Source organism: Channa argus, chromosome 17 (assembly GCF_033026475.1).
Source record: "Channa argus isolate prfri chromosome 17, Channa argus male v1.0, whole genome shotgun sequence".
Classification (NCBI taxonomy): Eukaryota; Metazoa; Chordata; class Actinopteri; order Anabantiformes; family Channidae; genus Channa; species Channa argus.
The window spans coordinates 15,330,942-15,354,533 of record NC_090213.1 but is presented as its reverse complement, the minus strand read 5'-3'; the positions used below and the strand labels follow the sequence as shown (position 1 = coordinate 15,354,533).

The 23,592-nt window shown below is 39.4% G+C and overlaps 1 protein-coding gene across 3 annotated transcripts in view; it reads right to left on the bottom strand.

The window, feature by feature from the left end:
* Window positions 1-14,259, bottom strand: part of LOC137102175 (kelch-like protein 29) — a 191,466-nt gene extending 177,207 nt beyond the window's left edge. For 2 of the 3 annotated variants that reach the window (XM_067481395.1, XM_067481394.1), the window contains exons 1-2: window positions 13,968-14,259; window positions 1,834-1,902 (exon numbers count right to left, since the gene is read on the bottom strand). The gene's annotated coding sequence lies outside the window, so the exon portion shown is untranslated. The remainder of the gene's footprint in view (window positions 1-1,833; window positions 1,903-13,967) is intronic. The other variant, XM_067481397.1, reaches the window with a different exon arrangement.
* Between the last annotated feature and the right edge of the window lie 9,333 nt (window positions 14,260-23,592).

Below are 23,592 nucleotides of genomic sequence, written 5' to 3'. Positions count from 1 at the left end.
TCCTGGCAGGTGGTGGGACATTTTTGATCACTTGGCTTTTGTAACTTTTTCAGTTAAAATTTCTAGTTGACTTTTTTTTTTTGTTCTAACACTGCTGTGATGATTTACAGCAAATTCACGCCAAGACTCATTTCGACTCATTTAAACAAACTCTGATTTACTCATTTGTTTTAGTTACAATGAGAGCACTGAAACTTGGCTCTGCAACAAATAACCACACCAGGGCTGTGAAAATGCAAGTCTGTGTGCTACTCCAAGCTAAATGTGATGCAGTTTGTTTGGAGTAAGACCAGTCAAACTAGCTAATGGAAAAAACCTCCACATGCTCCAGGCTTTATGGGTATAGAGAGATGGATGGTGATGCTTTTTAATGCTCCATGTAGTCAGCAAATAGTGGACCTTAAAAGATTAAATACATCTCTTGCAATATATTAACTGAAGGGGCAAACAGAAACAAAATCTGAGAAAGTTCATGTAGTTGTCACATGTTGAAACCAGTTGAAAATCTCCTAAATGGAGCCATTGTGGCACAAACCATCAAAACCTGTAATTTCCAGCAACACAACATCAGAGTTTGTGAGACTGGTTGCTACATGATTACCTGTTGGATACTAAACATAGGCTCCTGGCCAAAAGTTCTACACTTGAACCCACAATGGGGTAAAACTCAAACTATTCTGGGATCAACTTTACTACTGGCAACAAGCACCAGACTCAGTGTAATGTCCAAAGTTTCTACAGGACACAAGCTGCTGGTGTGATCACATGGGAACCTTTTAAACTGTGTGCAGCAGTAGGGTTAATCTGGCAAACTGGGAAATCTGAATGCAGCATGGACCACACAGGCCACCGTATGAGCAGTCTTCCACAGTGCACACTAAATGCCTCAACTATTATTTTACACCTGAAGCCACCCCCCCCCCCCCCCCCCCCCCGTGAGGGTTGAAGCCCAGTAAAGAGCACGCATAATGAGCCAAGTTCATCAGCCATGCACTGACCCAGGACGGACACACACACACAGATACACACACAGATACACACTAATACACACAGACACAAAGCCCGACCCCCCCATGTGCCTGTGGCGCCCGCCCCTGGTCACCTCACTCGGGGATCAAAGGCAGTATGTCGTTCTAATCAGTCCTCGCAGTGGGCAACTCCATTAATTCAATTCTATTTCATCAGCAGTGAGCAGACCACCAGACGGGTCTGTACATTCTTGGGGTCCTGCGGTCCAGGAGCGATCCTATCTCTTAATGACCTAAGATCAGACTCTAACCTCGTAACTGCTCAGAGACCGGCTGGGTTTTGCTTACCGACAGAATTGCAAGAACTTTGCAGGAGGAGGAACAAAGACAGACATAGCTCATTCTCTGGACACGGCAGGGAAGTCAAGCAGAATTAATGATGCCATATATCAAATAATGCCAGACGATCAACCCCCCACTAAACCAGGCCAACATCACAGAACATGTACACTCACACACACAGTATGCTGTATCAAAAGATCAAGTACTGCACATTAAGACCGGAGAACTGAGATGGCAGGTTATGTTAGAACACAATTTATATTTTCTTTTATAATGAAATTATGTTTTACTATAATGATTGAACAATAATGATAGTGAATTGCTAACATGATAATTCTCCAAAATAGTTTTAATTGAAATAAAAAAAAGTAGGGCACAATAAAATGATGAGTAAGAATAAGTCTGACACAGTTTTATTGCTCTGTTGTGTCGCACAGCCTCTATCATGCTGAGTGGCTTGTCTGTGGCATAATGAAATGTTTGCTGGGACATAAGATAATAAGCTTTTTATATCTTACTGTACCTTTGGTCTCTGGTGGATGGAGATGCTCATCACAGGCAAATTAGACCTTTTGAGTATTGCCGTTGACACCTGCAGAAACAATAACAAGTGGTGAATATGCTGAGGCTTTAAAACACACAATCAAATGACAATGTCTATAATTGTAGCCCAAACATTTCCATCCCTGCCGTCAGTTAATACAAAAAAAAATAAATCTAATTAAATAAAATATGTTTTTTAAATTGGCATCCTTTCACTTAAAATACGCACATAAAAAACAACAAGTGCGGAACATTCAGCATCAAGAGATTTATAAGTGTAATGTTTGGTCTGGAGAACAGATAAACGACTCCACAGAGACAAGCACTACGGAGAAACACCTATCCATAACTCCACAGCTGTCGTGAGAGTACATTAGAGGTCAGTGTCAAATAATACAGCAGTGGAAGAGGTGAAACTAAAGGCATATGGTTTGAGCTGGAAAAGAAATGGTAACAAATAAAAAAGGGACTACAATTACATGCAAACTTAAAGGCTCTGCCCTTTTTAAGATGATGACAAAGTGTGCGTGTGTGAGGGGAGTGCACGGGAGATGACACTTCAAAGGCCTTCATTGTCAAACGTAACAACAGCTCTGGTGTTCATCTGACGGCTTCACTGTGGCAGCCTCTGGAAGTCACCACATCTTGACTTTAGTGTCAGTCTATGTTTGCAAGTGTGTGATTCTGTTGGACTTCAGAATCTGAGAAATCTGTCTCACTTTGAATTAGGATTTAAATCACAGTAAAAGAAATAATCATTGTAGCAAACAAAGGACTGAACCTTTAGTTTAAAACTGTGTTTCAATTTGCATGTTTTGATGGTTTGTGTTTCTTCATTCCACATGTACAATGGCTAAAACCAAGCTGACATTTTAACTGCAGCTCTTGATCTATAAATCAGTGTAAAGCTCACGTTTTGGTGGAATTCAGCCTCTACAGTCTAAAAACTAGGCTTTTTTTCCAGACCACACAGACAGATCCATCATAGATGAGGAGGAGATACAGCGCTCAAGACCCCAGAGAAGGCTCCACTGACCAGAAAGCAATGCAGACACGTTGATCTTTAAAGGCTGTGAAACCTGACATTACTTACGTGGAAAGTGTCACTGCACTGGTTTTACTGGGATTCACTTCTCTATCTGCATATACGTTTAAAAACCAGCTGAAAATTCACAGGCGCATTCATGCACATTTTTAGGAGCTACTCAGAAATCATTCTGGGAAATGCAGGCAATCTCGTGCTGAAGTACGGAGACAGCTTTAGGAAGAACAAAAAGGTAGGCATTTTTCTCTCCTTTCAAACTCCTCGTCTTTCAGCAGGGCACTGACAGGCTCTGATTGTGCTGGGCAGTTAGTAATCACACCATTTGCATTTACACAGGTACTTTTCTCTCTTTCTTTCCTTCAGTCTTTCCACAAGATGTGCTGCCAAAAATGATTTTTTTTAAAATGGCTGAAAAAGTAGAAATGGTTGCTCTCATTCAAAACTAAACACGCTGACCTTATAGACATTTCTCAGAATGGGCTAAAGAGTACAAGTATACATCTGAGACAAAGCAGACAGGAAAAACTTTCCAAAAAGTCAAATGTTATTGAATGTTCATTCATCATGTTGTGCTGGCTCTGCTTCAAGTCACATACATCACATCAGACTTAATAGCCTGTAGAACATGATTCTGACTGCAATTTTTCCTTTTAGGATCAAAAAAGATGGGTGAAGGCACGCTTCTTTATCCTCTTAAAAAAGGTGATTTCCATTGTGATGATTGTGCAGGAATGGAAAGCGAATGTTCCTTGAGAGGATGATAAAAGACAGTAGCTCACTGTTATAAAACCAATTCTTTCCACCATCAGTTTGCAGAGCTAAAAAGAGCCTGCTGCTGCTGCACAGAGAGTGATTCTAAAAAAAAAAAAAAAAAAGAAGTTCTGACATATGGTTGATTATGTAACTGTGCCGAAATAATCCAAAGTGATATCTCATTAAAAGTTAGAATGAGTCTAACTGTGCATATTTTAGAAATATTTAAAGGAGGTTATAATGAATATTATACCTGAATTGTTTTGCTGCTAGCTCACATTTTTTCTTCTTAATGATGTTCAATTATAATAATAAATTACACAAAGACTAATAATAAAACTTCAAATAAAATACTTTAAAAAGGCAACAACTTCCTAAGCAGTTATTATCCTGAGCAAGAAGGCTGTTAAGCATTGTGATGTGCACACAAACTGAAATGTCTTTCTTGTTTTGCTTTTTCCTTTAAGAAAATGAGTGAAAACCCCGTAGGAAAATTTTTTTACTTTGCTTAAATTAAAGATATTTTTTATTGGCTTCACACAAAGCGAGATCATTAACTACCTCATTGACTTCCCCCTATAGATTTATAATTTGTCTCCTCCTCCTCTAATTAACTTGAATATCAATAATGGAAAACATGTAGTTTGTGTCCACAAAGTCACTATTGAGTGAGTAACAGTAACTGATAGGTAAGAAGTAAGTACCTCATAATCAGTGATGGATAATGCAAACAAATGAAAATACTTTATCTTAATGATTTGCACAAACAGGAAACACTGAAACTTTTTAAATGATGACTTTGCTATAACATAAACACACTGTCCAGCAAATCCATTCAATTTATTTCCACACAATGAAGCTGCTCTCTTATTCACAAGACAGTCAAAAAAAAGTTCTACCATGCCAATTATTGCAAACATGTCAAAATGAAACCCAGCAATAAATCATTTATGTAATTATCAATTGATTGAATCAGCTATCTGACTGTGAAAAACACTTGGAAGCATAGTACATCAATTTTAATGGCATTTCTTAATCAGAATGCTCAGCAATCAGCAGAGACCAATTAAGGCCTGAGAGATAGAGACCCACCATTAATAATCAAACTCGGCTGCCATCACATTGGCTCAATTCTCAAAAGGCTGGTGGAGCACTTTTTAAGTGGAATACTCATTTCGGGGTCAAGGTACTTGCAAGATTAACAGGAAAACAAATCCCTGCCCCTAAAACTTCACATTCTGAGCAGCTTTGGTTCTGCCAGACTGTCAAATGACCACTGACTGGCATAACTACAGTCTAAAGTAAGGATGCACTGATAATGAAATTCTGGGCCAATTCCAATGCTAAGAATTTGCGGCAGCTATGTCTTTTTGACCTTCTCTGACACAGCAGCACTGGTTGAAGCCTGGAAAATTTCAAATCAAATTAAGTGGATAGCTCACAGTGGTCTGACTGTTCAGCTTTCTCACATGTGTTGTGTTTAACATTTCTAACTCTGTTTTGCCAACACGTTATCGACAGATTTGAGAAGTCGATGTTGACTAGTGGCTGAGGCTGCATTGTAACTTTACTATAGCTGTACTTACTGACCGCTGGCATTGGTGAATGCCACCCAATTTGCCCTTAGGCCGATGGGGTAAGCAAACAAGGAAAATAAATTAATTAATTAATTAAAAAAAAATCAGCCAATTCCAATCGGTGCATCCCTACTTCAAATATTTGTCGGATAAAATCAAAAGTACCAAATTACTTCATGTCCACAGAGAGGCAACAGATGGTTTTGTCTTGCAAATGCTGTGAAATAAATAAATTAAAAAAAACCTACTTGGAAAAGCTATAAAATCCCACTGAGGCCCGGAGGCACAGAGCAATGACAAAAGATATCATTACAATGCCACCTTCAGCCACCATCTTATTAACATTATGATCACTTTAATCACAGGCTGTGTCTTTGAATACAAAAACCAGCCAAACTGCAACATATAAAACTAAGCAGAATCATTGCCCTTGATGCCTGTCCGAGCAGTTTACTTCTCTCTGATTGTCACTGTTCATTTCCTTGGCTGCTGATATGAGCAGCCCTCACTTGACTCCAGTAAACTGTAAGGACATAAAGGGAGGTTAAGTACCAAGTCTTCCATTTGAGCAATGCCTTGCGATTGCTAATTGATTTTCTTAAAACTATTTTGATCTTTGCATGACCCACTGACACCCAGTTAAAGTAAATGTGCTGCTGACGTGCAAATCTCTCCTCATTCACTCAGTACGAGTGACAATAGGTGGATGGCAAGAGCACATTTTAGCAAACAGTCTCCAAATAAAAACAGCCCGTTTTTTTTATTTTTATTTTTTTATTATTTGTTGCCAGATGTCACCCAGTAATTACTAAATACAATTAATGACCCTGGTCATTGTGCTCCAGGTATTTATGGAGGGAAAACTGCCAACATGAATTAATCAACCCTGGAGTACATGCATCACAGCATTAGCTGGTTGGGATTAGGCCAATATTTTATAAGCTTTTCTTGTCCTTGGATGAATACATCCAGGCTGCTGCAAACAGGTTGTAAATAGAATTATTGCAGATGCACATCACATCTCCTGCAAACACATGATTTATGTGTCCTCTTAACTCAAAAGCCACCTTTCAACTTGCACTGTTGGAGTATGCAAATCCGATATGGGTCTAAGTTGCTGTATACTTCCATTAAGTGTGAACTATTTCCATATTCATTCCTCCCTGAAGATAAATGATTTGAAAGTTTTACATTTGGATAATGTGCAGATTCCTCAAAAATAACGTGCATGGTAGAAGATTAAGAAACAAAATCCTGTCACTGCCGGCCATTCTCCGTAATGTATAATGGTCATATAATGATTTCAGAAGATTACTGGTAAAGCCTGTTCAATATGAAAGATTTTCAAAACATTTAGTACGCTTCTTTCCTTTATAATATCAAGACAAATGACATCATCATGGGGATAAAAAAAAAAAAAAAAAAAAACACACTCCACAAAGCAATTACAGAAACACAAACTGTACACTGCTGTTATGTAGTGGCACCACTCAAATGACATTACAATAAAACTATTGGAGGTTTGCTAATTTCCCACGGTTCTGAGAGGAAAGGCAGGATGAAATTAGTTCTAGTGACTAAAATTCTTTTTCCTCTTGAAGGAAAGTCTGGTTTGCCTCAAGCGGGCAGAGTTGCTTTGATGGCACCTCAAAACCTGCTCCTCAGGTTTCTTCTCAAGACAGATAAAATTATTTAATTCTATATAAATAAATACGTAACACATTCACGTCCTTCTATGGGGAGGTTCACGTCACAAATACGGTCTGCTTTATTATTGTGCTTTTTTAGATTTTACATTATATTTAAAGAATGTTTGTTCCAAAATAGAGTTGAGACAGTAAAATACACATTATTAAAATGACATGGTTTCATAAAAGAGATGGCAGGGGAGCTGCAACCATCATATAGGCACAGTGAAGAAATACTCCTGTAGCCGGACCTAATAGGAGCCTGCATAATAACAAATCATGCAGTGGTAATAGACTGAAATGATTTTCCCTGTCTATCTCCTTCCCATCTCTTCCGCATCCATGGAGAACACCTGTGGTATCATATGGGGCTAACGGACTTAACCAGCTCCCTGTGGAGCCACTCAGCACACAGCAGCCTCACAGACTGCAGGGGCCCGTGAGATAAACCCTCACAAGCCAGAACCCAAACCGTATACACAACCTTGTCCCCAAACACATCACGTGAATTTAAGTTTGTGTGGGTAATACAATTCTGTTAAAATAGGGTTTGGCTTTAATCTATTCTCCTCAGATAGGCTAACTACACAAAGTAGGCTTTTCCAAAGCTATAGTTACATTTGGAATCGGATCCTTATCTGCTAAGTAGGGCCCCTGGCCCTGGCTCTTGGTGTCAGCTTGCTTGCTCGGGGCCTAATCAGTCCTAGTATTTTGTTGGACAGAATTGTTTGGCTCCATTTCCTGGAAAGCATAGCTGATGGACTACATAGAAAATATTCTGACCACAGTAGCACCAGCACATGTGCACAGAACAGTGCAGGGGAACATGGCTTCGCATGCATTTCACCAACTCTGTTATCAGTTGCCAGTTTTGCTTATATTTTAGGGGCCAAGCATTTTTCTTGGTTTATATACATCTGCAAAATGTGTTGTATGTTATATATGCTGTGGTATATTAACACAGTAAACATTACTAACGCAACATAATGTGTGTAACCGAATACTAAATAAATAAAGTCGTAAAAATTATTTTATTTTCCCCTCCACAAATAGAAGTATTCATAATTAAGTTAACAACTCAAATCAAAGTTATTGACATGTGCTTAGTTTCAGAATCAAAAACTCCATTTGAAGGATACAAACTCAGATTCGACAGTTATTGACTCAAATCTCCATGGACGTAGGAGGTTGACAGCTTAGTGCATTTTGAGACCATTTGGGTCTCTGTGTGGAGAAACTGTGGGCTTTTTAGAAATATGATACCAGCATCACTAGCCCTTCGGTGGCTGCGTTGAAGAGGGCAAGTGAAGAGGCTGCCTTTCATAGTTCACTGATCTCTGAAGAGTTGGGGAGTCACAATGTTTGCTTTATGTGCATTAGCAAATGTATTATCCCTTGTAATGCCCTCTGAAGCTAAATATGCAGCGGCAGTTACAAGTATAGATATCACTTTTAGTTAAAACTAAGGAAAAAAAAGAAGCATGACAGCTGAGACTGGTTAACAACTGATGGTAAAGATGCAAAAATCAGCCCTAAACTGTTTACCCGTTTTTAGCCTTTCAGTATTAAAGGACAGTTGTCCTCAAATAGTATCAATTTGTCCTGCAGACCAAACACATGCATCTGTCTGTCCAGACAGTAACGCTGTTTTTCCAGTTGTGCTACATTAAATAAGATGACACGAATATATTTCAAACAAGTATTAATAGAACTTAGAAATATCAGAGTTACAAATTATTTACAGGTGTTACTTTGAAAACATGGCAAAAGAGATGGCCTCAATCTGCTCTGCCTCGCAGAAAAATGAGATCTCCTCCTTTCATTGTAAACTCCTTCATCATCTTAATATCAAAGCTGCAAACAGCCATCCAACTCAAAACAGATCAAGAAATCGCTTAGCTCTGTTGCTATCAAGCTTGTTGCCCAATACGCTAATAAACATGGCCAGGACATCCTGAAACCCACTATGATCAATGAGAGACTGGATCTCTCAGTCTTTGTTTTGATGCCAGAACAACTGACCGACTGTGGGCAGTGGGTAAAGCCTGGATGCAGCTCCAACAGGCGAAGACAAGGTTGGTTCTGCTGTCATTTAACCGATGCCCTCCCCACTTCAGCATGGCTACTTGAAGAGGAAAAAAAGATGCTGCAGCCTTGATAAACATGCTGCACACAGCTACCTGGGTTCACCACTTATGTGGCTGTAGCAATTTAGCTATGATAGGCTGTGTTTCTTAAAATCGATGCTTACTGGGGGAATTCAGATGACAGCTTCAAGTGGAGCAAAAACGAGGATGAGTAAAGAATAACAAGTATATGCTGTGAATAGGTTAAAGTGGAATTAAGGAGGACGTAGCCATAACACAAGACTGTCTAAAAACTGGGTTGTAAAGGAGAAAGAAATGCTGGTTTAACAGCAATAGGAGCAAAACAAGAACTTATCAACCATTTTCATCTGAAACAGCAGTAGCAATGTTTTTTTGCCTATAAAGTCTAAATGTGAACAATGACAACACTCTCGTGTACGGTAAATATGATTTACTACCAGCAAGCAGTTAGATTAAGACCACCTGGTGGTACAGTGCAAGTGGGAATCAGGGATTGTCACTAATTGATGACCAGCATTAGATTTTACCCATGCTGACCCCTGCCTACCACAACATGAACACCTTTAGGTGGCTGATTCGTTTCTTACAAAGAACATATATATACACGTGTGTGTGTGTGTGTGTGTGTGTGTGTGTGTGTGTGTGTGTGTGTGTGTGTGTGTGTGTGTGTGTAAAAAAGCATGTGGGTTATTGGGGGAGGAGGGGGTATGTGCCAGATTAAGTAAATTTTTATTGCTAACTATCAGCAGGAAAGTCAATAAAAATATTTCCCAAAATGTTAACTATACACTAAATATAACATTAATAAATGCAACCATTATGTTTTATTGGTTTGGTCAAAATCACACTAAATTATATAATGTTCAATTATTTATCCATTTAATAGCCAGAACGCACACGGATCATGTGTTTTAATGCATGTAGGATTAATATTTGTAAAATGTTAAGTCTATGGACTGAGCAGAGAAACACCATTGGGGCCGGAGGAAGAAACACTAACACACATTTGCAGTTGGCCGCACAAGGCAGACGCAAACCCCAAAGCTAGAGAAGGCTCAGGTCTCATGTGCCAAGTAAGCAATGTCTGTTCAAATGAGTGGGCACCATTTTTGTGTCCAGTATCCAGCGCCTAGAATACCTCCGTGGCTAAGAGCCGAGGCCAACTCTTTCAGTTTCTTTTACAAATTCAACAGTCTCATTTTAGGGAAAACTGAACTGTATCCTGTTACCAGTATCAATCTGCAGGAGCCACTGTCAAGGGGCAAAAAGTGAATTAGAGTTCAGTGGCAAGTTAGGATACAATCAAAAACGGTAACTTGTCAAATCAAAGAAAGAATACAAATTAAGTAGTTCAGGATGAACCTTTAAAATAGTAGAGTAATGTCACATAATGTTGTTTAAAGTGTTCAGTTTATCGCCTTGTCTGTGCTTTTAGAGTTTAAGTTAGTTAGGAAGTGACTCCACAGCTCCTAACCCGTTTTCACACCACATTAACCTGCTAAACCACAACTACTATAATTAACACTATGCAAGTTGGAGTACTGCTACATGCACTGTCAGATTTTAAAACAGCGAGTGAATGAAGAGATGAGGGGGAGAGAGGGATGCAACGGTGGAGACAGGAACGTGGAGAGAGTAAAGAAGGTGCAAATGATTCCAGATTTAAAGAAAAAGGTGATGGAGGCAGAGAGACACAGAAAATGATTCAGAGCGAGCTCACGACTCAGATGAGAGGCAAGCATGTAGGCTGAGAGGCAGGAATGCTGTTAAGCTCTAACGTACTGGTTTTTAAAGGCTTAAGGGCAGCGGGCAGGCAGGGACATTAGCTGAATAGCTTTGACTAGCTATAGCTACCAAATGTTAACCCAATGGACAAAAACTATCCACAAAACTATCCAGGACCATATGAACCAAAGATGAAAGATAATAAACTGGCTGCATGAATAGCTGATACAGCCCCAATGTGGCTAACTAGAAAAATACTAAATTTTACCAGCACTGTTGAAATATATCCCATCTGAAACACCAACAGACATCATCAGTATTTGTAATACTAATACATTTGCTTTACATTTGAACTACATTAGCTTGTAATGTACTGTTAGGTATAATTACTGGGGATTGCAACAATCTTTCCAGGAACCTCATTGTGTTCTTGTGCCAGTTGTGCTAAAAGTCGTTTTCCGTGTTGAAGCATTTGCTTCTTTGACATTTATTTCCACAGCTTTCCTCCAGAGCTGTTCAAGTGTCACAAGCTCCCGTTAATTTAACGCACACATGAAAGGCAGACATGAGTAACACTATCTGTAACGATTCCAGGGTCATTTTAAACTGTTCCTCCGTCATACACATAAATGCAGGGCTGGTGTCAAATGCTTGTGGATGTGAACATAGCAGCTGCTGAAAAAAAATACTAAGGGAAATAGCGTTTTAAAATATGGCAACACCTTTACTATTTTAATATCAGATTTGTTTTTTCCAGTGACACTTCATTGTCACCTGCATAATAAGCAGCAGCAATTTAATCCCAGTACCACAACTTTTACCTGCAGATAAACAGATTTTACAATGGTGCCAATGACTAGAGAAGCTATGGACATTTCTGTGAGCAAAAAGACACGTTTGGATTAAGTGCGTACGTACTAAAAAAAAAAAAGAATCTACAAACTCACACACCCATATTTTCCTTGTAGAAAATTGATTTCATTGTTTAAGGGAAAAAAAAAAAAAACATACACAGTTGCTCGTCTTTTTCTTTTCGATTAGGGCTGGATTGGACCAGATTGAGTTTCTAATACCCACTGCTCCAACAGAATCAGCGTGATTGCCGGCTGCATTCACACGTTAATATTTGTGATTTGCGGATAAACAGAAGCAATATGTGTGCAATTTTGAAAAAAAAAGAAAGAGAGAGACAGAGAGAGAGCGAAACGGTGGAAATGCCTCCATCTCACCCAAGCTGCTGCCTTACAGCAGCCGAGGCACCATTATGTTTGTCTGACTGTTGTTACATGAAAAACACCGAAAGCCTGGCTCTGTGCGATCATGTTTGCTGGCGAGCCTGGCACATCTTCTGTTGTTTTTTTTTTTTTTTTAAGACACCCTTAAACTACAGTCCAACACCAGAGGCAAATCCAGTGCAAGGATATACTGTACAACATCTCATCTGTCCCAACTTTTTCTCTGCATTTACAGCCCAGGTTTCCACACCAGTCAGTTTATTCGCCTTTTACCCTGCAAAATGCTTCTCCTTCTTGGGAAGAAATCTAGAAAAAAAATAAATGGCCCTAAGCTACACTATTGTGATTTGCTGACCATAACAACAGGAATCATTTTTCGCTTGGCCTTTACTAATTGGATAAATGCCTCAGGGCAATTTCTAAATGAATTCCTCAGGCTAAAGCGGTTCCCCTGGCCAACCTAAATCATGTTTGATATAGAAGGATTATCCCTGATTGAGTTTATTTCAATGCAGCTTGTGACAAACCGGAGAAGCCATAATACTTCCACAGAGGTGAGTCTTTCCTGGCAGTGAGGCTGTGTGGCTCAACACCAAGAAACGGCACGCCACTGTATATCGCTGATGCACTTTCAACCTGTAGTGGCTGCTTACTCTAAATATGCAAAGACATTAAGTTGTCATACGCAGCGGATGAGGGACAGAGACCCATGCTAAAGGGCCTGGAGCTCTGAGGCAAATGCATTGTCTAACCTCACTGAGTGCACAGCTCCCTGCCTGTTCAGGGCGGACTAACCCTAAAGCCCTTAATCCCTGCCTTGATTCATGATAGCCTGCTAGGTTCTCAAATGTCATCACTGGGGAAGTGTGTCCTGCTTCTGTCCCACATGCTCGCGCCATTAGTAAAATAACAACACCCTGGTACATCCTTTTAGAAATGGAAACGCATACATTAAAAGGTGGCCGGACATCTATTTATGTATTGTGACACGATTCACACAAGGGCTCACACACAGGCATCAGACCAGTGAGGACTGACGAGCTGGACAGGAGAGCGGATAATAAATCAGGCTAAATATGGACTAAAGAGTACATGCGTTAATATTATGCTTGGCACCAACTTCATTATTTCATCAATAGCCTCTCAAATGAAAACACTACTTATCATGGACGAGTGGCAGCACTTCTAAATAGATGGCATTAGTATTCATCAGAAAACTTTCTGCCAGGAAAAGACAGTGTCCCTCACAAGCGATGTGCTGCTCCACAGCCAAGGGTACAGCACTTTACTGTAAGGACACATTAGACTTGTGATGAGTAATGCTTTGTTATCTAAGGGATGGATATTGCATTGTACACATCTGTGGAACATAATAATTGGATTTGATCCACTCAGACACACTGCAGACGACATTGGGACTTTAATACACTGAACTATTTCAAATGCAGTCTGTCCACTTGATATTTATTGAATTGTCCATTTGGGGAAAATGTACAAGCACAAGTGAAGCTGCAGCGTAAGGTAAAGCTGGATAACATCAGTAAATATTATACCATTGAGCATATTTGTATAATATTTCCTATAATAAACTGATTGAAGCCAAAAGTCCCAAAAGGAGCTTTTTAAATGTCTTTATATAAAATTTTACTGCTGCAGTCAGCAGCTATTAGTCCTGACCTGCTGACATTTAAATCGACTAATACTTATAATTTCCCCAGCTCAGCTTTAAGCTCTAAAACGTGAAGTTTTTTCCTTCTTGCGGGAGCGCTTGCGCACAACATGCGCGCCGCACACACCATTTGGTGAGCGATGGTCCTCAGCTTAGGGATGGCACCGAAACTAATGATCCTCCTTACATCCATTCACGCTAGGACAAGTGTCCGTGTGCTGTCTGAAGTCCTGCCAGACACAAAGCACGTCCAATGTAAGCGCACACAGTGTCAGCATGGCGACTGTGTTCACCTACGCGGACAGAGCGCTTACCTCCTCGGCCGCTCGCTGCTCCTGTCCCCCGGCGTTTGTCCTTGTTTCGCTACGACGTTGCTTATGTATGAATGCTGTCTTTATCCCGCAAAGAGCGCTGTTGCATTTTACAGGGAAAGGAACAGCACTGTGCACTGTGAAGCGGCTGCGTGCTGCTCGGCCAGTGTCTCAGCTCCGCGGTGCACGTCACCAAGTGCTGTGGACAGGACTTGGCGGACGCGGCTTTCTGTGCTCGGTGCGCGGCGGAGGAGAGATGTAAGCGACAGCTTGGACGGACTGGCACACCGTGTGGCCACTTTACTCCCGATGCTGCTCCTCCCCTTTCACGCCGTTTTGCTCACACAAGCCCCACAGCGCCTCCCGCCCGCCACTATGTGCAAGTGCATGTACCTGCGGCGTTGTAGTCTCATTCCAGCATCAGTATGGACAATCCAGGCGTGCACGTCATAGGCACTTGGGATGTCCAGGAGACACTGAAGGAGATCCAAAGGAACCAGGTCTAAGCAGGTCACGCAGGTCCATATCTGGTGACATTTTCATTCCATTGTCTATAAACAAAAAGAGGGAGACAAAAATCACAGCGATTTAATATCCACTTACAGTAAATCTACTCCAGGCTATGAAGACATGTTTAAATATTAACAGAGGGCTTTCCACAGGGCAAAATCTCACTAAAAGCATACCCTAACACTGGCTCTTTTTTTGATCATGCAGTATCTAGAACACTTTTCCCCTCCCTTCATCTAACCTGGTATTAAAATGCTGATAATTATCCTATTCACTTTGCATCCTGGTTGTAAATTAGCCCCTGATTGGACGGCTAGGATGAAAATCAGCTGGCTCTGTCTGGCTAAAATCAATGCCCTTTTCCTGTCCTAAACCACTTTTCCGTGAACACAATGGCTAAGCTGATGGTGTCAAGCAAAAACACAGAGAAGAAATTATAGACATTTAAATATGTCATAAGATAACACTTGCAAACAATAAAAAATAATTGATGCCGCAATTCAGCAACTCAGCAGCCTTTGGTTTTGGTACTTCTTTTTTAACTAATACGATTCAACTAGCTTTTATCTTGGCTGCCTTTAATGCTATTTGTGGAGCAATTAACTCAGGCAGGAGTCTACTAACCCACAGTTCTTGACCAAATAAGTCCTTTAAATACTGTCCATAGCTTGACAACCTCTTGTTAAGCTTTCCATTTGTTGCTCAGCAGGACTGTTTGCTTTTACCCGATGGATTATTATCCTGTCAATGGCACATGACGTAGAATCCATAACAGTAGCTGTGGCCTTACTGTTATTTTCCCTCACTGCCTCTGTATACTTACAATACTTTAGTGCTTGATTCACTCTGCCCTCACTACTATGTAGGCGTGCACAGGCAGTTTGATTGACATCTCTGTCAATCAGTTAGGGCGGGGCAATGTTATCATGCTTATCCGAGCATAGCTCCAACCACCCTCATTCTCATCAGGCTGAAGTGAAAACTATGTTAACACCTAAAGCACATGCATATACAGTACAATTACAGTATTACAATACCTTGCAATATTTTAGAAATAGTTTTCTTTTTTCACACGAGCATGGGTGTAATAATAAGTTAATGGTTGCTGATTTCAGTTTAGGTGTTTCAGTTTCAGGGTCCTGGTTTCCTTTTGTAGGCTGTAAAAGAAGACCCACATGTAGAAAGCACGTATATGTTCTAAAGTAGCAATAGGCCTGTTCAGCTCTTTGCACATGGGCCCTTTGCCAGACGTTTGTAACAATATGTTCTACTTTATCTGCTCTATATCTAAGAATCCCAGGTGGTTTAGAAGTATTGTAATGCCTTACACAAAGGTACCCAGTCAGGTTGTTGGCTTCTGGTAGCATCACTGAGCTGTTTTTTAAATAGTCCGTTTATTTATTTCTTGCACACAGTTGGTGTTGAAGGGTCAACAAGCATAAAAAACACGGATAAACATATGGTGAAGAAGAAGACTGTTGGGAGGATTTATGCATTAATGCAGTATTTTCAACTTTGCAAAATAGAGAATAATAAAAGTAAATTTAGTTGAGTGAAGTACAGTGAATGTTGAGATGGAAGTATAATGATCCTCTAAAATTAATAATAAGCAATAGCAACTGTGTTTTTATACAACATCATTCAAATAGTTACAAAGTACAATAGTTTCTTTAAACCGTAGCCGAGTATGAATATTATGTTCAAAACGCACTCTAAAATGCTTAGGCAAAATTCTTAAGTGCTCTTCAGCACCAAGACATCCAGCATTGCATCAAAATGTCACAGTCACACTTGGCAGAGTAGATAGTGAGCCTTATCAGGGGTCAAATTCTATTTTGCAGTAATTTCAGAAGCCTTTCAGCTGTGCCTTTCAGCCATGGCAGCATATGCGATGGTGTGCAACGGTGTGTACAAATTTGCTGCAGAGCTCAGCGAGCCTAATCCAAGCCAGCAGGTACTAGTTGGAATTAAAAATGGCTTTTATATTGTACAAATAAATTTCCCTATCTGAGATCTTGGTTTTATGAACTGAATCTCTCAAAAGAAAATGAGTATCATGTTCAATGATGGAGCAAGCTCTGCGGGGCCATTTGATGATGATAGGCTTGCATTCAAAAGTGTGACTCAGCAATCACAAAGAAAGAAAGATGGGGATGAGGAGGGTGCACAGTACAACGCCACAGTTAATGGCAGCCTTCATAAAGATACAATTCAAGATCTGTAAGAGGCAAGGAACAACAATGGGCTATTAATATTTGTTAATTACCAAAATTGTAGTGTATCTGTATCTGCAATGACAGCTAAAAAGAACCTAAAGCGTTTGAAGTGTTCGGTTGGTAGGAAGAGATCAGCAGCTAAAGGGTGCAAACGTTTGCTTAAACTGGTTCGAAATGTTGATGAAAAAAGTTAGTTTACTGTTTTAGCCAATTAAAATTAATGGAATGCAAACTTTTCTAAATGTTCAACGGGAATTGAAAAAGTTTTTTCACTTTTTGTTTAATTTAAGATGAAAAATAGAAAAAAAACACATATATACAAGAACATTCTAAAGGTCATCAGTATATACTGTGTTCTTTTTAATTAAATACAGAAGTGAAGTCTCTTTGGAAAAGAAATGCATATGGTTTGTCTGAATAAAAACACCTTTTGTGTAATTCTCCATTTCTGTAGGCATATTGAAACTTGTCTTGTTATCTTTCACAGGTTATTTTTATAATTACCCACCTAGAATGCGAGTGATTTCACAGGCCACTGTGTTACTCGTGCCCTTTCATGTACTCTATGTATATGTGACCATATCTGGAGCCTGTAAACAACTGTAATTGGGCTCAGGGGGCAGTGGCCAAAAAACAAAATGCATCTGTGAGTTTAATTTTATCTCTTTGTTTGGCGGATTTAGTTTCTGTATAATCCTGAAGAACAGTTTGCAAATAAACTACAACCTGCTAAATGAAAAAGTGAGCATTACGATTTCTATGCAGCAAAAGATTTTTTTACATTGTATAAGAGTTGGAGATCTCCACAGACTGAGTGTTCAAACTTCAAAAAAAAACATAAGAACTGGCAAAAACAGCTGGTTAATTTCCGATTTTAGCCAATTTATCTACTGATAGGTGGCTTATCCACAATACTATACGTCATAATTCATTAGTTATTTAGTATCTGGGATAAGAATTGTCCTTCCATCATCTGTAACCACTTATCCTATTTGGGTCGTGGAGGAGCTGGAGCTGATCCCAGCTGTGGGTGAGAGGCAGGGTAGACTCAGCAAGTACAGTATTTGAGTACATGTACAGTACAGATGACCAATACTTACCAATTTTCCATATATTTATTTATTGATTATTTATTTCAAGCTATATATCAGCCCAGTTGTACTTTGACGTTAGTGCCTTTTCCCATACCAGATGCGTCATTATTGCAGCTCCAGTCCTGTGTGCAGTATATCCTTGTCAAAACTGTGCAATTTTTCTCTTGCTAGTTTGTGTGCACCAAGAGTGTGTCTGTGTGCCCCAAGAAAACAAGTTAAAGTTTTTGTGCAACCTTTGCATTTTAACTGTTGAGAGAAATGATTCTGAATAAAGTGCCTGACAGGGTGTGAAATGGAGAAATGTAAAAATCTGTGGTAGAATTCAATAAATGAACCTCAAGTCAGGTCTCTGGGCATATGCTCAAATCAAATAAGGTGAGCCAAGAGGGTTTGTACTATACATATATGGCCACTGTAAAAAACACATCCAGCCTGAACCCAATTCTGAATAAACAGATTTGGATGGAAACATCTGGATAATGTACTACAGTATGTTTATCTGCTTTATGACTAAATTATAGACTTGAGAATATGAAATGGTTTTTAAAATGTTAATTGTGACTCAAAATACATCAGAAACTGACATTTTGAAGCTATAAAGTGATAACAGTTTGGAATTTCTAAGGTTATTGCTACTGGCAGTAAAGTCTTTATTCACATATTGGAGGATGAAACATATGTTTATCTTTTTGTGATAAGAAAAAAATATTTTCTTACAGGTTGAAAATTAAATTCTTAGAGATTTTTATTGGGTTTTGCAGATATACTTTAGTAGTTCCCCACTGCTTTCAAAACAGCTAGACTGCATTTACAGAGTGTAAAGAGACCTCACCCTTGTATGGGAGGCTCATGTTGGCAATATTGTTTTAAGAGGAATTACAGAAAAGGGGAGAGTCAACACATTATCCTTATAAAAGGAAATGAAGCAGACAGTGAGTCTGTGTTTATCCATTATGAAATCCATATCTGTCTGGAAATAAAAGAGCAAAGTTTCCAAACCACTGCTTTGCAAATCACGATCAAACCACCAAATAACTGGCTTATGAATTAAATGATTAATTAGCTGCTAAGACTTGGAAAATCATGTTAGCATCCTTAACAAGGCTGCACCTGTGAAGAGAAAGAAGTAGCAATGCCAGGATGAAATGCAAATGTTGTTGGGTGGAGAAACACGGCCTGCATTAAATGATGGTGACATTTTTGCTGCTCACCCTCCGAAATTATCAAAGCCTTTCTTGCCTTGTCTTTGTTCAAGAAAGAATTTTTGATGTAGGACATTTCTCTTGTTTAACAGGATGTTCCTTATCTTTCTTATTGTCAGTCAACACAGGTGGTTAGTACGTGGCTGAATGGCTGCCATTGTTGCAGTGATGTTTGAGAGGCGTTTTATATGGATAGAATGTGAATTAAATTGCCAGTCTGAAAACAATAAAACCTGTAAACTGATCATAATGCCCCTTAATGACAAGACGTTTGTAACTTCAGAATATCTAGAAATGTTATTGTCACATTCCTCCTCCACCATGGATGCCTGGAAACCAAAACAATAAACAGGATTATTTCTGCAGAGATGACTACAAACTCACACTCTTGCTGCCGCAGGTGGAGAATGGCTCTCTTCCAGTTAACAAGTCTAATTACATTACATTACAACTCTGCACAGTTGTCTGGCATCAATTGTGTCTGTGTATGTGTGTGTGCATGTTTTACTTGTTACTTGGCTGGATACAAGGCATAAAGAAGATTCAGCAGTCATGAAAATCAAACTGAACTCTTCAGGTTATGTTATGTATTTGTAAAGGAGATGTTACTATAGTCGTCCATAATGGCCATACAGGCCACACACAAGTATTTTTATTAATTCATCATCTCTTTTTTATTTGTTTTGTTTGTTTTGTTGTTTTATATCCAAGTTGTCATAGGACATTTGTATAAATTTACTGTGCAAGATGGAAAATCAATATGGCTGCTTTTAACAATCACTTGAAAGCGTCTCTGATCAATGTTTATTAAAATAGCAATGGTTCCAAATAATCAGTTTGAAAGTCACTTAAAGTGATGAAGACATATTATCACCAGACTCCACATCCCTTGGCCCAGTAAAGGTTTATAGTTTCTTTCAGCTAATGGTTTCTGTTGTCCAGGCCAAAGGTAAACTGTTCTTGGTCCAATCCTGCCACTTTAATTGCACTGTTTTGGGGCACAGCAGGCAGTTATTTCCAGAGACAAGCTATTAAAACACAATGTCCCCTATGCAGGACCAAACTGCAGGCAGATACTGAGTAAGTACGGTGGTGTCAATTTGAGTCTTTCAATTTATTTTTTTCTCAAAAAAAATCTGAAAACATTCTTAAGCCAAGCGTAGTTCATCACACATTTTAATGGGTCCGGACTGATCGTAGCTTGTATCTTCAATGTGTAAACACAATTTTAATTTTGTGAAAAATAGCCCTCAGCCAGTTGCAGGTATGCAAGATGTTACAGTCTCAACTGCCTTATTGAAAACTGTCAACCGAAACAAAATCTCGACACTGCACGCTTCATAGGTTTTACTATCTAAAATGAGAAGTCTATGTTGTTTTCCCCTTTCTCCCACTTCTCCCGTACCTCAGTAAGGCACAAAAACAACCTGTTTCACCCAATTATCTCTCCCACAGGGCACAGTCAGGCAATTTGGCTCAGTCAAGACTCTGATTCATTGAGCCAGATGATTTAAAACTTTTGGGGGCCACAAGTCAGCCCACCAGATTGAAACGGTTCTGTGATTCTCAGTTGATATTTAGCAGAGAGAGTTGCTCCACTAAAGGTTGCAGAGACAAAAATAGCACGCTATTTCTACTTTTCCTTATTTGTCAGTCTGTGGAAAAACAGATTCCTCAGATATAACAAAATACTATCAAGATTAACTGTTAATAAGATATTGAATTGGATATTGACAATAGATTGATCACTGAAATCTCTCGTAATAAAACATGTCTTTTAACTTCATGTACATTTTATATGTCTCTACAAAAGCCAGTTGAGGTTACATACATCTTGGTAACTTGTCCCCAGAGGGCTACTTTTACAGTAGTTACTGTGTGAGGTTTAGTGTTCAGGCACATAAAAAAAGAATTATGCATCATCTCATGCCTGCAGTCAGTATAGCTGTTCTTATATGAACAATGCCTATACCGGCTATATACAGTATGTCAGAGCCAGTGAAATGGTTCGTTGTAGCTTTATTGCCACGTTAAGCCATTTATAGCGAAAAAGGGATTCAAAGAAATACCTTTTTCTGTGAGCCTGCAAAAAAAAAAAAAAGAAATGGTAAAGTTTCTATGATCTCATTTTTGCTCCAGCCTACCTTGCCTATATTGTGGTTAAAACCATTAATGGCTAATCAATATGGCGAGTCAATATGGATTGTTGCAATTATAAAACAATGCCCCTAAAAAGCTATTTTAAGTCGTGCTATCAGCGAGGAAAGCAACAGAGAGGATAATTGGGTATTGACAAAAGATTGCAAAAAGCAAAGACAGCATGCAAAACCTCTCTCCAATTTACTCTGTCATCATGAGGCTCTGATTATGCTGTTTACTGACCCAATAATTGGGGCAAAGAATGATAAAAACAAACATTTTAGGGTGAAGTGTCAAATACAAGCAACGTGCATAAAAATACTTCAACACTTAATTGGGGTGGCACATTTTCTATTTTCTGCAACTGCTTGTGAGGTCTGACACACACACAACTTCCTGGTTCCCTGGAGTGTAATGTACTGTTATTCACTGGGTTGTGCAATTTTTAAAAGCATAGGCGGTTTTCATGCTTCCTTGGGTGTAAACTGATACCAAATGGCTTGTTAGGAGTTAATTACTAGATAAAGACAGCCTTGGTTTGCTCTATACCGCCATTTAAAGGACAGTGACCAATCCAGGTTCTTCTAGTATTAAATAAGTGTATTCCAGGCTAAACACATGAGATATTTTGTAAATGTGATTTTGTCCGGGGTGGAAAATGAGCAGTAGTTGATCGGAAAATAACGTCACATGCCTCCAGTATGTGCACAAGTAAGAATTTTGCAGGCAAAGTCTGCCTGATGGCAGTTGTGTGGTTGTTTGCATGATCAGCCGACTGTGAGTCAAACTACACCCACTCAGTCCTTATGAAGATTATCAGACATTTGCATTGTTTTCTTTCCTCGTATCATTTCTATCTAAATTGTGTCCACTGACGTGAACGGGATGAAAACTGTGCATTGCTGTTAGAAACAGCTTCGTCCACAAACCTCTGTTGCTGAGCACCATCTAGTGTTGAAAGCAATTATTCTTAATCTTATGCAGCTCAAAGGAAGTAGGTGCTGCGTGTTATTTTTACAATGCTTTAAGTGATGAAAAGTAATGTAATGCCTTTTATTTTCAGGAAGCTCGTATTTTTATTATGTGAATTAGATTACTGAAGAACATGTGACCAGAGCCCCTAATAATTATTATTAAAGTGGGATGAAAATATGCTGCCTTTACAAGCTAATATTAGTTGTTACATAATTCATATTGAAATCTTATACTGTGATATAAACGTCTAACCATATTTTGTTTGTTGATCTCTGGCAGTGTAAGGAAACTAGTACACATATGACTCATATACTCCACCTGGCTTCTCTGCATCTCTGTTGCTCAGTGGGTTTTGTAACCCAGAGCCAGCAGAAGCCTCATGGTTGGGTGGAGGACAACAGAGGCCATCTGTTGTCTGTGTGTTTTCTTTGGTGCCCTGCCACAAAACTCTCTTGCCAGAACACCCAAGGGTACCAATGTGCACCACGCTGCGCCTGGGGACCAGCTCTCCGAAGCACCTTTACAGCCTACTGGGTCCACTGGGGGAGGCCTGTATTATGCCAAAGCCCAAAACAATAGCAGCGGTATTTGAATAGAACCTTGTTGTAGCTGGATCGTTACACAACCATGCTATTAACCTTAATTGGAGGAGCTTGGTGGAACACAGAAAAAGTTTAAATGCTCTAAGACAGCAAAGTTGTTCCCCTGGGTTACATAAAATCGAAACTGATCCCAGGCTGAGTTAATTGAATTGCAGAATATTCCTGCGGAGGAACCAAGGAGTAATTGAGGAGTAAGTGTGATAAAGTAAGACATCATTCCCTGGTTCTGTGCCCTGACAGAATATTAAGACTATTATATAAACATAGAAACATGCCATAATTTCAGGTGAAGGAGATTTACCTCCTCCCCCTGGTGCTGGCTAAAACATAATAGACATAATGACACTGCTGAATTAATCCCTATATAGCTTGTTATTGGCTGTGGCTCAGGAAACACACACATTGAAAAAGGATATTAGGGAACATGGGGATAGCTGACTTTAAAACTTCTCTCAAATTGAGTTTAGGATGCTAAGTTAGCCTCAGGGTTAAATAAACGTGTTAATATGAACATCGGCCACAGTACTCTATCATGTGTCTAGATTGATTTTAATTATACAAAACAATAATCTAACTATGCAGCTTGGAGGCCATCTTCTGTTTCCCATATAATTATAAATATATACCATATATCATAGAAAACAGCCCCCAGTAGTTCCCCTCTAAACCTGTTATCTCCCACTGATATTAAGCTCCACATAGATTGGATGGAAAAGGAGATTATTGTGACAGCAGGATTTTCCAGGCCAGCTGGTCACTCTGCACAAGCGTTGTGAAAACCCTTTTGGATTTTGAAATTATAGACAGTGAAGCAATCCATCCACTTAGTAAGCACTGCCAGACTCTATGTTGTTGGTTTGATAGAAAGCAGAGGACCGCAGCTACACACA